The following is a 15517-nucleotide window of genomic DNA, read 5'->3' on the forward strand; positions in this document are numbered from 1 at the left end:
GCTCCAGTGGGAAGCGTCCGTGCCAGGGACAGGGCAGGGGCGATGGGACAAGAGGGTCCCTGAGGCCCCTTCCAATCCTTAACATGCTATGACTCTGCATTCCGTGCAAGATGGGGCAGGGACGAGAGCACGTTGGGAAGAAGAGGGGGGAATTCCGTGGCTCTGTCCTCATTGCCACCCTGCCTGCTTTGAACTTTCATTTTCTCAAATGCGTCTAGAGGCTTTTCCTCTCTCACCTTCGCACGAAACTAAACGGACAAATGGTGCCCGCGGGCCGGCTCGGCAGCGCCACCTGCCGGCCGCCAGGGGCAGCGCCACCTGTCGGCGGGGCCGGCGTGAGGCGCTGAGGGCGGCCGGGGTTCGGGGAAGGCCCCGGGCGGTGTCGAGGGGACACCGAGCGGTGTCGGGGAGGCCCCGGGCGGAGGTTGTGGGCGGTCCGCGCCGCCTTGCGCGGAAAAAGCACCTCCATAGTTCCCAGCTCCGCGGCCCTCCCCCCTCTCAGCGCCGTGGCCGCTATAGAAGGGCTGGCGCGGCAGCACAGCCAGCGGCAGTACGGTGCCTGTCCTCGGCAGTGCTGCCTTTATCTCTACGTTTATCACAGGGTTGCTGCCGTTCACCTTTCATACATCTTTTTTCCCCACGCTGTTTGTGGAGAAAACAGGTGAGGACGTGCGGGAGGCTGAGCAGGGAATTACGTGGAGAATGACGGGGTAAAGCGAGGGTCTGCGGGGACAGCAGGGGTGGGGAGGGCACAGGTGACCGTGTGTGCAAGGGGGTTGTGACAATAGAGACTGTCAGTCCCAATAGGGACGGGCAGGGAAGAGAGAACCCCATAGACAGTCTTTTTCTAGGTACCGTTTCCTTCCACAGATGAAATCCAAACCCTCATCAACCTGAAACCCTTCTAAATCCCCTTAGTTCTTTACCATCCTAACCCCGAAATCTCATTTTAGGGGGTATCTCCTCCTCCTAGAGAATGTTCCCATTCCACCACAATAGTGAACTGAATTTCCTCTATTCAGTTCCCACATAATTTCCTCATATATTTTCCATCAGAAACCAGCTTGGTGTGCCTTTTCACTCCTGAACTGATTTCTTCACAGGCAGCATTGCACAAAACATAGGAACACAATCTTTTCAAAATGCTTTCTAAACCAAAGGGATTTTGAATTTTCCAGTGTTGGCTTTAAGAATTCACAGCTGAAGTGGGAGCATGTGTATCTTTTACCTGACACTGCTGTTTTTGCAAGTGGTTGATACATGCTGTCTTACACATATCAACAGATAGTTTCCCCTACTCAAAGAAGACAAATCATAAAATTCAGCCTTTGATCCCATTTTGCCATGTGCTTTTCCTGCCTTAGATGGAGTGATCCTGTGGGGTGATTGTAAGCCTCTTGAGTCTCCACACCTTCATGACTTCAACACAGTTCCCAAGTAATACAGGTCTGTTATTAAACTGTCCATGTCATTCTGGGTTGTTGGGTTTGGGGTTTTCTTTTTCAACAGCCCTATTTGCAACATAAGATAGGAGACAGTGGAAGAACCATTAAGGAAAAAATTACACTGAAGTTATAAAAGGAAATAAAGTCCACTGTTTGGTACTGACTTAACATGTTTTGTAACCTATGGATTCACAAAACTCCCAACATGTTGGTGGGGATTACAGTACCTGTTTCTCCCACATTCCTCCTTGCTGTTTCACAATTTTACTGTAACTAATCCAATTTCTGCTATTTCTGCACTAATTATGAGATTATATGCAAATAAGATTCATTTTAATAACATATAAAGTTATATATATTTAATAACATAAAGCAAGGTGTCAACTTTGATAAAGTTAGAGATCTGGAAGTAGCCATACAAGAGTCCCCTTCAGCTCCCAGAAGGAAACCCAGCCAATGCCACACAGAGCAGATTGTTAACAGTGTGCTATCCCACTTCTCTGCATGGGCAGAGGAGACTCCTTCCCCTCTTTTTCCACTCAATGCAAGGGAGCACTACACACTCATCCTTGCTTGGTTTTTACTTTGCAGCAATAACACTGGCTACATATGATGCACGATGAGATTCAGAATGTCTAGGATTTGCTATTTCTAGTTGAAATGTGGTTACACAATAAAGGATTCAAGATTAATCTGCTTGAAATGCTAGAGATGTTAAGTGACAAGAAGCTGGGAACAATGATTTAGAAATGGCAGCTAAATCATGCAGCTTGGAGAAAAACAAGCAAGGACTGAAATTGAGATTAAATGCCTTTAATTTATTCTATTTTGAACTGAAATTTGGATAACATTTGTTTCCTGGTGAACAGCCAGGCTCAGCTGTGAATAGTGCTGTCTAACGAGCAGTCTGAAGGCAGTTAACAAAGGAGACGAAGCACTCACTGTGCTTCAAAGGCTTTAGGCAGTTACAGGAGGGAGGCAGGAGGGGAAGAACACTCTCCTTGAGAGATTCCCCACATAAATTTGGCCAAATGAGGAAGTCCAAATGTTCCCATGAAGCAGGAGTTGAGAATTCCTTTCTCTCTGTCTGTACAGGAAGGAGGCCATATCACAGCCACAGACCATGAATAGTCATGATAAATGACCATGCCAGATTAGCTCCCTCTGCATTCGAGAGGATGAGGCTTAGTTCATAGCATGTCTGCTGAGTTTTTTGCTCATTCTTCAAGGTTAGGCCCGAACAGCATTGACTCTTTGAGCTTTGCCAAGGTTGCCCTCAAGAGGAGACTCATATTCCATACATGGAACAAGCACCTGAGTGCAGGCCACCTATATAGGTTGCCCATACTTGGATGGTTTGGGCAACAGCTCTAGGTGACTCTGTCTGAGTAGAGACCTCACACTAGATGACTTCCAGTTGTGCCTTCCAACCTCAACCATTATTCTGTACCTCATGCACAAGTTACAGAATCACATACTGGGTCAGGTTGGAAGGAATCACAGTGGATCATCTGGTCCAACCTCCCTGCTCAAACAGGGTCATCCCAGAGCACATGGCACAGGGTTGTGTCCAGACAGCTCTTGAGCACTTCCAGTGAGGGAGACTCCACACCCTCTCTGGGCAATTTGTTCCCGTGCTTGATCACCTACCTACCTGCATGGGAAAGAAAATCTTCCTTATATTCCTGTGCATCAGTTTCTACCTGTTGCCTCTCGTCCTATTGCTTGGCACCCCCAAAAAGATTCTGGCTCCATCGTCTTGACATACTGCCTTCTGGTACTTATTGTGGTGGGCTGGCACTGGCTGGGTACCAGACACCCACCAAAGCCACTCTCTCAGTCCCATCCACAGATGGACAGGAGAGAGACAATATAACAAAGGATCCATGAGCTGGGATAAGGACTGGGAGAGATCACTCACCAAATACCATTTAGACAAAATGGGCTTGAATTAGAGATACTAAATGAATTTGTTGCTAACCAAATCAGAGCAGGACAATGAGTAGTAATAAGACCTTAAAAAGCAACTTCTCCCCATCTCTCCCTCAATCCTTGCTTTACCTCCTCCCCTGCAGCAACTCAGAAAGACAGGGAATGAGTGTTAAGGTCAGTTCATTACATGTTGTTTCTATCACTGCTCAGGGAGAAGAGTCCTTCCCCTGCTCTGCAATTACACCTGCACAATAATTTTTTCAAATTCTTCTTTTTAAGAATGTTGTCATAGAGGTATTACCATAATTTTGAATTGGCCCAGCCTTTTCCAGCAGCACACCTGTCTTGGAGCCACAAGGGATCGGTTCTGCTGGACATGAAGGAAGCTTCCAGCATCTTCTCACAGAAGCCACCTGTAACCCCCCCTGCTACCAAAACTGGCCATGCAAATCCAATACTCTTACATTCCCTGATGAGGTCCCCTCTCAGTCATCTCTTCTCAAGGCTGAACAGGCACAGCTCCTTCAGCCTTTGCTCATAAGAGAGATGCACCAGTCCTTTAGTCAGCCATTGATTCCACTCCATGATCTCCATGTCTCTCTTGTCCTGAGGAGTCCAGAACTGGACACAGCACTCCAGATGCAGCCTTACAGGGCAGGATCACCTGCCTCGACCTGCTGGCAATGCTTTTACTGAAGCACCCAAATCCAGTGCCTATTTCTCCATTGCTTTTATAATTCTCATAAGTTACTGAAAGCAATATTCAGAGCAAGCATGCACGCACACACACACACACATTAAGAAAAAAACAAAACTGATATTGTTACATTTTACTTTCTGAGAGAAATCTCTATCACAAGATATCCTAATTTTTGCATATCTTATCCCATTTACAAACAAGCCAGCCACCTTCTCCCCAGAATACTTTACTACTCTAATGTAAGATAGTATTTTCACTTTCTTTCAAGATAGCTTGGAATGTGAGCAGTATTTGAATACCTCAAATTACCTCAGAGCATGGAGAAGTAGAACCTCAGTGGTTTGATTTAAGGAGCTGCCTCCTAATGGGAACATATCAATGACTAGCTGAGGTATTCCTAATAAATCTATTACCTTGACCCAACAGCAAAAATAGATGTTCTTTATTTCACAAAGGGAGAAACTAAAGCACAGAAAAACCCATTAGTAATGTGTAATCAATGAGTCAGAGTAAAGAAAAGGAAAGGAAGGATATCAGGAAAATCTATATGGCTGAAAAGAGTGAGAGAACAAAGAGATGGGAAAAGTTTGGCTGAAAGGCTTGTAGTGATCTTAATGTGTACTTAGTCATTTAAATGCACAGCAATGGTGCACTTGGAGCTGAAAAATTTGGTATCTGCGTTTTTAAGTGGCTGGAAAGAAGTGATTCAGTTTTCCTTGAGTCACTCCTGATTGACTTTGTTTGGATATATGAATGGGAAACAAACAAGCAAACAGAAAATAACTCCACAAAACACATAAGTTCCTTGATAGTATAGTGCCCAGAAAAACTGGAAAAAGCTGGACCAAAACTGGAACCATGAAAAAGCTGTTCATGGTTCTTAGCTAAACTCACTGAGAATGGTCCTGATTTTTGTTCCTGTTTTTTTCTGTTCCTTCCCACATAACTGCAACCAGATTTTTAACCTTTGGAGTTCTACATGTGTTCCAGTAGTAACATGCATCTGAGACTTCTTTTTATAACATTCTTATGCATTTCAGATAAATGTGCAAAATCAGTATCCAGTAAGAATTCCCCATCTGCAGGTGCCAGGAGCAGCATGTAGCCATCGTTTTACACAGAATGAAATGGTCACAGAACGCTATGGAGACATATACCACACCAAGCAAGGAGCAAATTGAAAGTGTCAACAAGGAGACCATGAATAAGGAGGAAACCAAAGTGATATCTATTGGAGTCCTTTTCTTTTAAATCAGAAAGATATAGGACTTATGACCAGCAGCACAGGAATATAAGGAAAATATTTTTCCACACGTGAGAGGCAGACTGTGGAGCTACTAAAAGAAAATTATCAGTATTTTTACTTTACTTATTTATAATCAGTAAAGCTGCACAACAAAACAGTTTCCCTTCTACGAAAATTCCTAAGATTTTTCAGTTTCCCTTACTAAATCACCATAAGTCAAAATCTAAACTGCATTCATAAATTAAGCAAATTCAAAAAACACTGTCTAGACAAAGAAATTCTGTTTTGATCATTATAAAGGTAATTTTTTTAGAAGTGCCTTAATTTTATAAAGGAAAAATTAGTTGTCAAAAAGAATCTGGATTTGTTTATTTTTCTCAGAAGACTAAGAAAGATGTCTCATAAAAATGAGACTAAACCTTTCTCACAAACAGGCTTTTTCTGAAAAAAAAAAAAAAAAGAATATTGTTGAGTGAGGAAAAGAGCCACTGAAAAAATGTCTGAAGCATCCATAGCATTCCAATAACCTCTTCCACATCTCAGACTATAGTAAAGACCTGTTATGAACTGATAGACAGACATTATTTCTATGGGTGTTCTCTCTTTCCCCTTTTAACCATGATGCATTTCTTGTATAATAGAGGTTGTGAAGGCATTTCTGGACATATTCACGCACATGAAAGAGAGTAAACAAGAGGTGGAATTTACTCTTTTTTTTTCTTCCAAATCTGGTATCAATGAAATGAAGTTGAATAAAAAGTTAATGCAACTTTGATAGCAACTACAACACAGATTGCTACAGATTAGAGATTATGGTCACAAAAACCAAAAAACCTGGAGCCAAAGCAAAAAACTCAGCTGGAACTATCTAGTACTTGAGAGACACAAACCCTATAAATGCCAGTCATCTCTGTCCTTCTTAGTTTCAATGTGAACAATGAATATATTACCCTACAGCTTGAGTGTATTCCATGTGTGGGTTATTGTCTCATAAAATAGTTCCATCAACATCATTATGTCTTTGTTCTGCTGTACATAGAATAAACAGTATTCAGAAGAAGACACTGGACTACTCATTAAACTACTCTATTTCATGTTGTAATAATGTGATTCCTCCAAGAAAAACATGTTTGTCTTCATTGTAAGTGTACATCAGCAAGGAGCAGACAGTAGCTGAAATGCAATTTACAATAAAAAGAACCGAAGTGGTTAATTAGGGTATGCATCAATCCTTTCATGGATGTAATGGAGAAACATGCAGAGCAAATGAATAAAAAATTCCTAGGTTGATGCATATAATTCCTTGTTAAATTTTTAAGCTATACATGAAATATGGGGAACTGTAGTCAAAATTGTATTAGCAATTCAAACTCCAGTCATAAACTGTAGCCCAGCTGTCTAAAAGAGGCAGGAAGGATTTCAGTTTGCACCATCAGATTTTCTTTAGAGGATAGAAAAGCATAAAATGTGATCTTTCTCATGGTCATCAGAAACAGTCAACAGTTCAACAGATTTGCTTGTTTGGATCTTTATGAGCAGCAGGCAGTCTGAAAACATATTAGCAAGATGGCAATTCACAGCCAGCAGGGTAGGGAATAAACTACCCAAAATTACAGAAGTGGAATAAATATGTTGTCTAACCTGGTCTTCTTCTGTGGGAAGATGGCCCCCTTAGTGGATGAGAGAGGCTGCAGGTGTTGTCTACACAGACTTCAGTAAAGCCTTTGACGCCATTTCCCACCACATTTCCCTGGAGGAACTGGCTGTTCATGGCCTGGATGGGTGTGCTCTTTGCTGGCTAAAAACCTGGCTGGATGGCCAGGCCCAGGGAGTGGTGGTGAATGGAGCTAAATCCAGCTGGTGGCCGCTCACAAGGGGTGTTCCCAAGGCTCATGGGACATGTCCAATATCTTTATTGAGGATCTGCAGGGGGGTACTGAAGGCACCCTCAGTCAGTTTGCAGATGACCCCAAGCTGGCTGGGAGGGTTAAAAGGCTCTGCAGAGGGATCTGGACAGGCTGGATTGATGGGCTAACACCAGTTGTTTGAAGTGTAGCAAGGCCAAGTGCCAGGTCCTGTACTTGGGTCATAACAACCCTAGGCACCACTACAGGCTTGGGGAAAAGTGGCTGGAAAGCAGCCTGGTGGGAAAAGGACCTGGGAGTGCTGGTTGACAGCAGCAGAACATGAGCCAGGGTGTGCCCAGTGACCACAAAGGCCAATGGCATCCTGGCCTGGATCAGCACTGGTGTGGCCATCAGGACCTGGGCAGTGATTGTCTCCATGTACTCGGCACTGGCTAGGTTAGTTTGGGGCCTCTCACTACAGTGTGTTTTGACATAGAAGTGCTGGTATATTTTCAGGGGCCAAGAAGCAGGGGAAAGGTCAGGAGCACAAGTCTTATGAGGAGTGGCTGAGGGAGCTGGGGTGGTCTAACCTGTGGAAAAGGTGTCTGGAAGGGGTGGGGGTCAGATCTTACTGCTCTCTACAACTATGGTGGTTGTAGCAAGGTGAGAGGCAGTCTCTCAGTTACATTTATAAGCAGCAAGAGATAGGACAACAGGAAATGTCCTAAAAATTGCACCAGGGGAGTTTAGATTTGATATGAGGAAAAATTTATTTGCTGAAAGGGTTGTCAGACACTGGAACAGGCTTCCCAGGGAAGTAGTTGAGTCACCCTGCTGAAGGTATTTGAAAAGATGTGTAGTTGTGGCACTTGGGGACATGGTTTTGTGGTGGACTTGTTGGGTTGGCATTGTTGGGTTAATGGTTGAACTCCATGATTTTCTTTTTCAACCAAAATTATTTTATGTTTCTGTATTCCATATTTTACTTATTTATGGATAAATCTAAGGCTACATCAGTGATTCCTTAGCATTTTCAAACCCAAGCATTTAGAGACAAGGACTGATGCAGTATTGTGCTATAGGGTCATATAGCAAAGAGATGTTTAGATGTTTTAGGCCAGAGCCCTTCTGTTGTAGTGCATGGTGTAACAAGCATTTACCCAAGACAGCCCACAGATCTACTTGTTCTGCACAATGTGACACAAGCTGAAGGCGGTAGCAGAAGATCAAAAGTCACCTGCAACACTTCAAAAGAAGAAAATTATGAAATTCCCAGGTTGCCTTAGGATATAGGTGACACCCTTCTGTTACCCAGGAAAACATAAACCACATTGAACAATCCCTGACCTTGTGACCTGGGAAAACTTCCTCCTGCCTTCAGACCTAGTGATTAATTTAATCCTGACTCCATAAATGCCGTACGTCAGCCAGACACTTCCCAGCATCCTGTCTTTCAACCACATCAGAAAGCTGGCTTACACATCCAGGGAAAAGGAGGAGAATGTCTCCTTGCCCTGCCAGCTGAGCCCTGACGTACCAGAGCGCTGTGGTGCAAATGGAATGCAAACAAACAGCAATGCCACATCCTTCCAGGACATCTGAGGCTTCACCTGCTAACTCCTGTAATTACATTAACCTTCCTTGCAAGTACCTCATACTGGTGACTCAGTGCTATTTTATGGTCAGACAAAACCTTCAAGTGTCTTTTTGCCACCTTTTCCTATTATAGTCTAAAGTTTACTGCATAACTTTCCATTTAAAGTCCCTAAGAACATGTCTTTGAACAATGCACCCTCACATTTCTACCCTTTTCATAACTTTAGGCTGTGTCTGTTTTTATTATTCCAGAGGACAAGGGCATCTGTTTCTTTCTCACTACGGATGGAGCCATGCTTTGACTATCAAGAGCAATCAGTGTCTGTGGCCTCCTAAAGCACAGACCTGTCCCTTTCTACAGGGATGTTAGTGGATATTGTATCCCATAGCTTTTTCAGTCCTTCAAACAGTAGCTTCCTGCAAGCCATAGTAATGGAGAGAAACAACAGAAGACTGAAAAGAAATGAGAAATAAATTGTTTATAATAGCAGAGGGATTAGTTGGGGGGGTTCTTAAAGTTATTACTTTGTGACTGTTCTTCATCAAGATTCCCAAAGTCTGCATTAATTTTTCCAAAGCTAAAAAGGCAGCATGTTTCAGCCACTTGAGGAGGGGTTAAAATCAGACAAAATGTAGTAATTATCTTTTTGCAGCATGGTGTATTGCCACCTTGTGGCTGGTTTACCTATACCGTGCTGAAAATGCAAATAAGGTAAGTGCAGTTTTCTTTTTGCAGTCTTATATAAGTATAATCTTTTAAGAAATGTAAGGGAAGTTGATTACAAGTGAATGAAGTATCACATAAACTGACAAAAACTCAGATAACCTTAGTACCATTCCATCAAACTATTTCTCCTTTATGTGTGGCTGCTGTTTTTCTCAACTGTACTTGTATATTAATTGCTTAATTTATATCCTTTCTTATTTTTGCATTATGTTTAATTAAATGCAGTTCAGTGACATTTTTTCCTATTTTTGCCTTTTATTACATTTTGTATTTCATTCTGAAAATAAAAACTCTTCTAATCAGATTCTATGAAATTGCTGAAGTAAATTCAGCAGGAACTTTGATGTGATCATTTTGTTGATGTTAAACAAACATCAAGAAAATGCAAATATAAAAGCTATATTGCAACAGAAGTGTATTAGTTACATGTTTTATATGTCCTGCTCAATAGAATGATTCTTTCCTTAGGTATATCTCCAGAATGCCCATAATAAACATCTGCACAGAAAATTAAATACAGTGAAGGGAAGGGATCTCTGCTCAGTAATATACATCAGCCCAAGATGTGTCCTCCTGAACAGCAGTAGACTTGGGCTGGCACTTTAATGCTTTCCTGGGTAAAGGAAAATCTCATAAAGAGATCTGTGTTGATTATGAAACTGTCCTGCTTTAGTGACAGTGAGAAGAATAAATGACAAAGTGACTCTTGGTGGTTTCATCATTCCTTTGATCTCAATCTCTTTCATAAAGATGTAAGTCATATACAACAAAATCAAGAGAAAAAACAGTAGAATGAAGTGAAGTTACACTGGTAAGAGATAAACATTAAAACAAGATAATTGCTCTCAGTTACCATTTAACAGTGTCCCTTAAAAAAATCATCTGTATTTTTAAGCCTTTCACACTTATTCTTATGTTGCCTCAATTTGAATGCTCAATATTTAAGAAAACTGAAGCTTCTTCAGTCTGAAGAAGGTGACACCCTCATTTGACCTGCTGCTTCCAAAGGTGGCTGAAGCAACTTCCTTGCAAAAAGTTGTGAACAATTGCATACCTTCAGTGTTTGCATGGGGATTTCTAGGGGGGAAAAATTAGGATTAACCAATAACACACCCCAGATCCAAGCTCCCTCTTTCCTGTGGTCCACTCCACAGTTGTGGCCAACTGTTTCCTAGCAGAAACAAGAAGGACCAATTTTCACAGGCTTCCACATGGGAAAGATGAACAAACAGATGGCAGAACATGACCCTGCCATCAACTACTGTTGCCCATTGATAGGTGTTGATACCAGCATGTACTTGCTAGAGCAGTTCTCAGACAGTCCTGCAGTTGCAGCACACAAAGCTCACACTAAGCAAAAGATTGTCCAGAAAAACATTGATCTTCGCAGGAAGCTGAGATTAATTACTTCCTTTTTATAGACTTCTGTACCCCATTTTGCTTCTGTGTGAGATTGAAGCAGAGAAACAATCATAATGTTAATTTGCTGGGAACAGAGAAAAACCATGAAACTGATTTCCAGCCATAGTTTCTCATTCAACTGTGTCACTTACAGCAGTTTAAACAATCCCAGGCCTCCTTCCTCACAACCTCTTCTCCATCTTTGTGGTGCAATGCAAGTTGTTTTGCCTCAAACTCTAACAGAGTTAGAAAAATACTGTCCTATCTGAAAAACAACCTGCCAAAATGAACTTGGCTATTTTGAGTCTGGCCCCTTATGTAACTCATTGCTCACCTACATGGGCAGTAGAAGAGAAAGAAGAGGTAATCCTGCAGCAATTAGCCATGGGAACAGTGAGTGGGTGGCATGTAGAACCTGCTTGCTTTCATGCTGAGTTCCTGAAATGTACATCAAGTTTCATCTGTTGAGTCCTTCTTCCTTTTTCAGGAAGCATTACCATTTTCAGAAAGCATTAAGCTTTCAGAAAGCTATCTCTTGAAGAGCTCAGGCCAATTAGGACTGTGTACTGCAATTTGGGCAATACAGAGATAGAAAATATCTATACATAAATAGGAATTACAAAATTGCCATGGCACTTTTCTCTAATGGATTTGAACATGTGTTTTGAAGTGTAACTGTACTTGTGTAACTATTCCCAGGGTACTAACTCTATTGCCTGAACAGAGCAAAACCAGGTCCTTCCATGCTAAAAACACAAGTCCCACAGGATTGCCAGTTTTCCCTAGATAAGCAATTAATTCAGCAGGTAGCAGCAGCAGACACTGATGTGCCCACACAGTGGGCTGTGTTCTACATAACCAACCTCTAAATTCCACTGTCCACACTTCAGATGATGAGAAGGGGAGGTGAAGCAGTTGGCCATACTGAATTAAGTTGTCTGTGTTCCAGGTGAACCCCTGATTGCTGGTGTTAATAGAACATGGCGCAGAAGGTGGCCCTCAAATTCTAACTTTACTTATTTTTTGATAGTCTGCAAATAGAAAGGCCCCAGTCTGGGCAAAAAGACACAGCAGCCTCAAAAATGAGCTAAACTATAGTTCATATTTTCTTCAAATGTGCTGTGAAATGTGAACCAGTTGGCAAAATGGATCAGCCACTAGAGCTGAACAGAGCATGGCTGGGGCCCTGCAGTTATGTTCAGTTTAGCTATAAGTTGTGCTGGGAGGCATTATATATTTAAGGTCCAAGTACAAGATGATGACACTTGGCATTTCCTAGAAGCTGACAGCTGCAGGTAGTGGCAGAGCGACTGGCTGTGATGCAGCAGTACTGTCAGTGCTGCCAAACTTGGTACAGGGTGACTGCAAGTGCCCAGAGGTTTGTTCCTGTTCAGTTTCTGCATTTCTGCTTTGTATTTAGGGCAAACACTCCTCCCTAGATAACTGCAAGTAGAATGTCCCAGGAGGTGCAGGGAGCCCTGAGAGATGTGTCTTAGGACACATAGGAATTGTCATCAATGACAGAAGGTACCATTCATAGGAAAATGTGAATTTGAAGTATGTATCATTTAAAGATGTCTCATAGCAAAAAAATGTGCCTTCATCTGGAGTTAGTAATTTCTGTCCAGAGGGTTAATCACTACATACTATGTCTGGATAATATTAATGCCTTTCTTGATAAATTAAACCCTTGAGTGCTGTTTATGGTGGTGGTGGTGGTTTTTTACTTTGAACCATATTAAAGGAAAGGAGGGTATTGATTGGACCTGGCAAGTGGTAAAGGAATTTGTCCAGGCTGCAACCTCTGCAAGTCCAGCCAGTTTCAGCTTTCCTATTTTAAAAGCATTAACCATTTGTTCTGTGCCTAGCAGTCAGGAAGAGAAACTATGGAATGCAATGAAATTACTTCTTGGGAGGCAAGTGGAAGAAGATGGGGGTTCTAGTAATGATTCCAAGTTGTTACCATGTCATGTCTGATGCATATATGAAGCTAAGCACCTTGGAAAATGCTGTACAAATCCTCTTTGGAATTCAGTGCTGAAGCTCTCTGGAGAAAATTGCCTACACTAAAATCAGAGCTGAAAAGCATCCAAATCACACAGACTGAGAGAGGAAATATCACATAAGGAAAACAGAAGAAAAAGCACCTAAATAAAATCATTCTTGAAAAGTAAAGCTACTGGAAAACAAAGAAGGAGATCATAGAGTGCAATCTCAAGGTTTTCATTAAAAGCAAATTAGAGATCATCAAAGCATTTTTAGGAATCAGAGAATATCTGTGTTAGTAGTAGTGTTAAAGCATTAAAGATTGAAATTATTTACAATTATGGGCATTTATAATACTCTTCTTGTATGTAACACTTTTTAGAAACAATGAAACTGATTTTAGGTGCATTAACCTGAGCATCTGGAATGTCCTTGCAACACCTCCTGAATTCAGTGGGGGGTTTCTGAGCTTCCTCAAATGTTACTTCAGCCTTGAAAAGAAAATCCTGACAACAGCAGAATATTTTATATCTAAAGATTGTTGAATCAAGAACAGAAGACAGGCGTCACAGTGTTTTGGCTTAAGTGTAGAAATTCACTTTTCTCAAGATCAAGTCTGGCAAGGCAGCTGTAAAACTCTGTTGCTTCTAACAAACTCCCCTGATCTCTCCAATGAAAAGTTCTTATTTTTTCAACATTTTCTTGATGTGTACTTTATGCTAAGATTCTGCTGATAAAATGGTTGCAGAACAGATGCAGATTTGCTCATGGTACACTGGAAGGGATGAAGTGATAACACACTGGTTCTCACAAAGATTTTGCACCCAAATGATGTTTGTCACTTTTTATTCCATTTCCTTCATCCCACAGTCCTGCCTAGGTGATGGATTGGACTCAACTCTTGCTCCAATGATGTGTGTCATGGCTCTAGCTGCAGTGCAGAAGTAAGACTCAATGAGCACCTGTCACTTTTCTTAGATTAAGGTTGTAAAACTACCACGTTACATGGCCTTGATTATCATTCAGTGTGAGCAGAGCTCCATTATAATCTAAACTTACAATTATTATAATTTGGTTATGATAAACAAAGCTGTGAAATAAAAGGTTAGCTTTACATTATTTGTCTGCTTCTTGAAGCAACACCTACTGCTGCTGGAATTCCACGTTTATCACATCCCACAGGCTGCCAAGCCAAAGCTGCCCTAGTTTGGAAGAAATTATAAATTCAAATTGGTTTATGCCAGTCCTGACAACTTCACCAGGAATCTAAAAGCCCATGTAGTTGGCAGCATCACCAGGAAGAGAGGTTTTCAAAGGTTTGGAATAGAAATCAAGTGAACAGGGCTGTAGGTACTAGATAATGCAGAAAGGACACCCATCCTTCCTCTGCTGAATGTTAATGGAGGGGGGGAAGCATGGCAAGGATGATAATCACTGGAAGCTGCAGATGTTGTTCTGGAGAGATAAATGGATTTTGATTAAATATCAGGATGCATTTTCCCTTTTTTTTTTTCATCTTATTTTTCAACACAGAATGACCCTTTGGGTGCAATCCCAAACCCTGCTGAGTACTGCCATCAATTCAGTAGACTCAGTATGACACTTCCTAAATTACTTTATTCCCTTCAGAAGAATGCAGGCAGTAGGAACACTTTTTGACACCTTGGTGAAGTCATGAGTATCTCTAGTCACACTCAAATAGAGTTCCTTGACACCGTATGTCCGTTTCATTTTAGCAAAACAAATTGATTTTCTGAATGCAATGTGAAGAGATTAAGCCTTTGCTCCAACTCTGCATGCTAATACCAGGCAAAGAAGAATCCATATCTGCAGACAAAAATGTAAACCATAAAAATTGAGGGTTTTTTTAATTACATCATTAAGCCATCCTAATTATATCATTATAATGTAAACAACATTTATGGAATAAGCAATTCAGGACACAGTCAGATCTGAAGCCTTTCCAGTCACAGTTAGGGAGAAAAGTTACACTTATGATCTAACTCCCCTGAAGATATCATGATCCACCACCCAGTTATCCTATAAGAAAACTGCATGTCTGCTCTCAGATTTTGAGTTTCTTACGTTAGTTTTTACAGACTGTACTTTAGGAAAGGAATACATCTGAGTCTGTTTATTTACTTCAGCCTTTAAATGTCCAGGACTGTGCAGTGACTGTGGGAGGAGGGAGAGGGGAAGGCCCATCCTGCAGTCCTCGGGAAGCAATCCTGCATTTGCTCTGAGCCCTTTGTGCCCCAAGTGCAGCCCCTTTCAGCCAAGTCCAGTGGGTTTGGTATGATACTCAAGTAGGGCTGCCAAGCCACAACCCACCTCAGCTAAGGCCTCTCTGTCTTCACAGCAATGTTGAACTAAAAAGAACAATAACTTACACCTGTTTCCCCAAGTCAAATGGCTTTCCCATGATAGGGATCTATGTTGCTACATCTTGTTGGCCTTTCAGTGGAGTTCTTTGCTGCCATCTCTTATGCCAGGCTTTTATCCAAGGAAATCAACAACTGCTCCCTACTCAGCCCAGGCTTCCTAGCCCATGGTACAAACATCCTCCATAGTGCTGACCTCCTCCAACATGTTTCTTTTTGGCTATTCCTCAGTCTCTTGTTGCACTTAGAAACACAA

At 41.8% G+C, this 15517-nt stretch overlaps 1 long non-coding RNA gene across 3 annotated transcripts in view; it reads left to right on the plus strand.

Annotated features, from left to right (window-relative positions):
• The first annotated feature begins 337 nt into the window (after positions 1-337).
• LOC102070827 (uncharacterized) overlaps positions 338-15517 on the plus strand; it is a 44273-nt gene continuing 29093 nt past the window's right edge. Inside the window, exons 1-4 of one of the 3 annotated variants that reach the window (XR_012578906.1) lie at positions 338-661; positions 1365-1446; positions 9420-9478; positions 9962-14275. This is a non-coding gene — a long non-coding RNA (uncharacterized LOC102070827). Of the gene's footprint in view, positions 662-1364; positions 1447-9419; positions 9479-9961; positions 14276-15517 lie in introns of those variants that run through there. The other 2 variants (XR_003379673.2, XR_003379672.2) reach the window with 2 other exon arrangements.

The sequence above is a fragment of the Zonotrichia albicollis genome, chromosome 2, assembly GCF_047830755.1.
Source record: "Zonotrichia albicollis isolate bZonAlb1 chromosome 2, bZonAlb1.hap1, whole genome shotgun sequence".
Classification (NCBI taxonomy): Eukaryota; Metazoa; Chordata; class Aves; order Passeriformes; family Passerellidae; genus Zonotrichia; species Zonotrichia albicollis.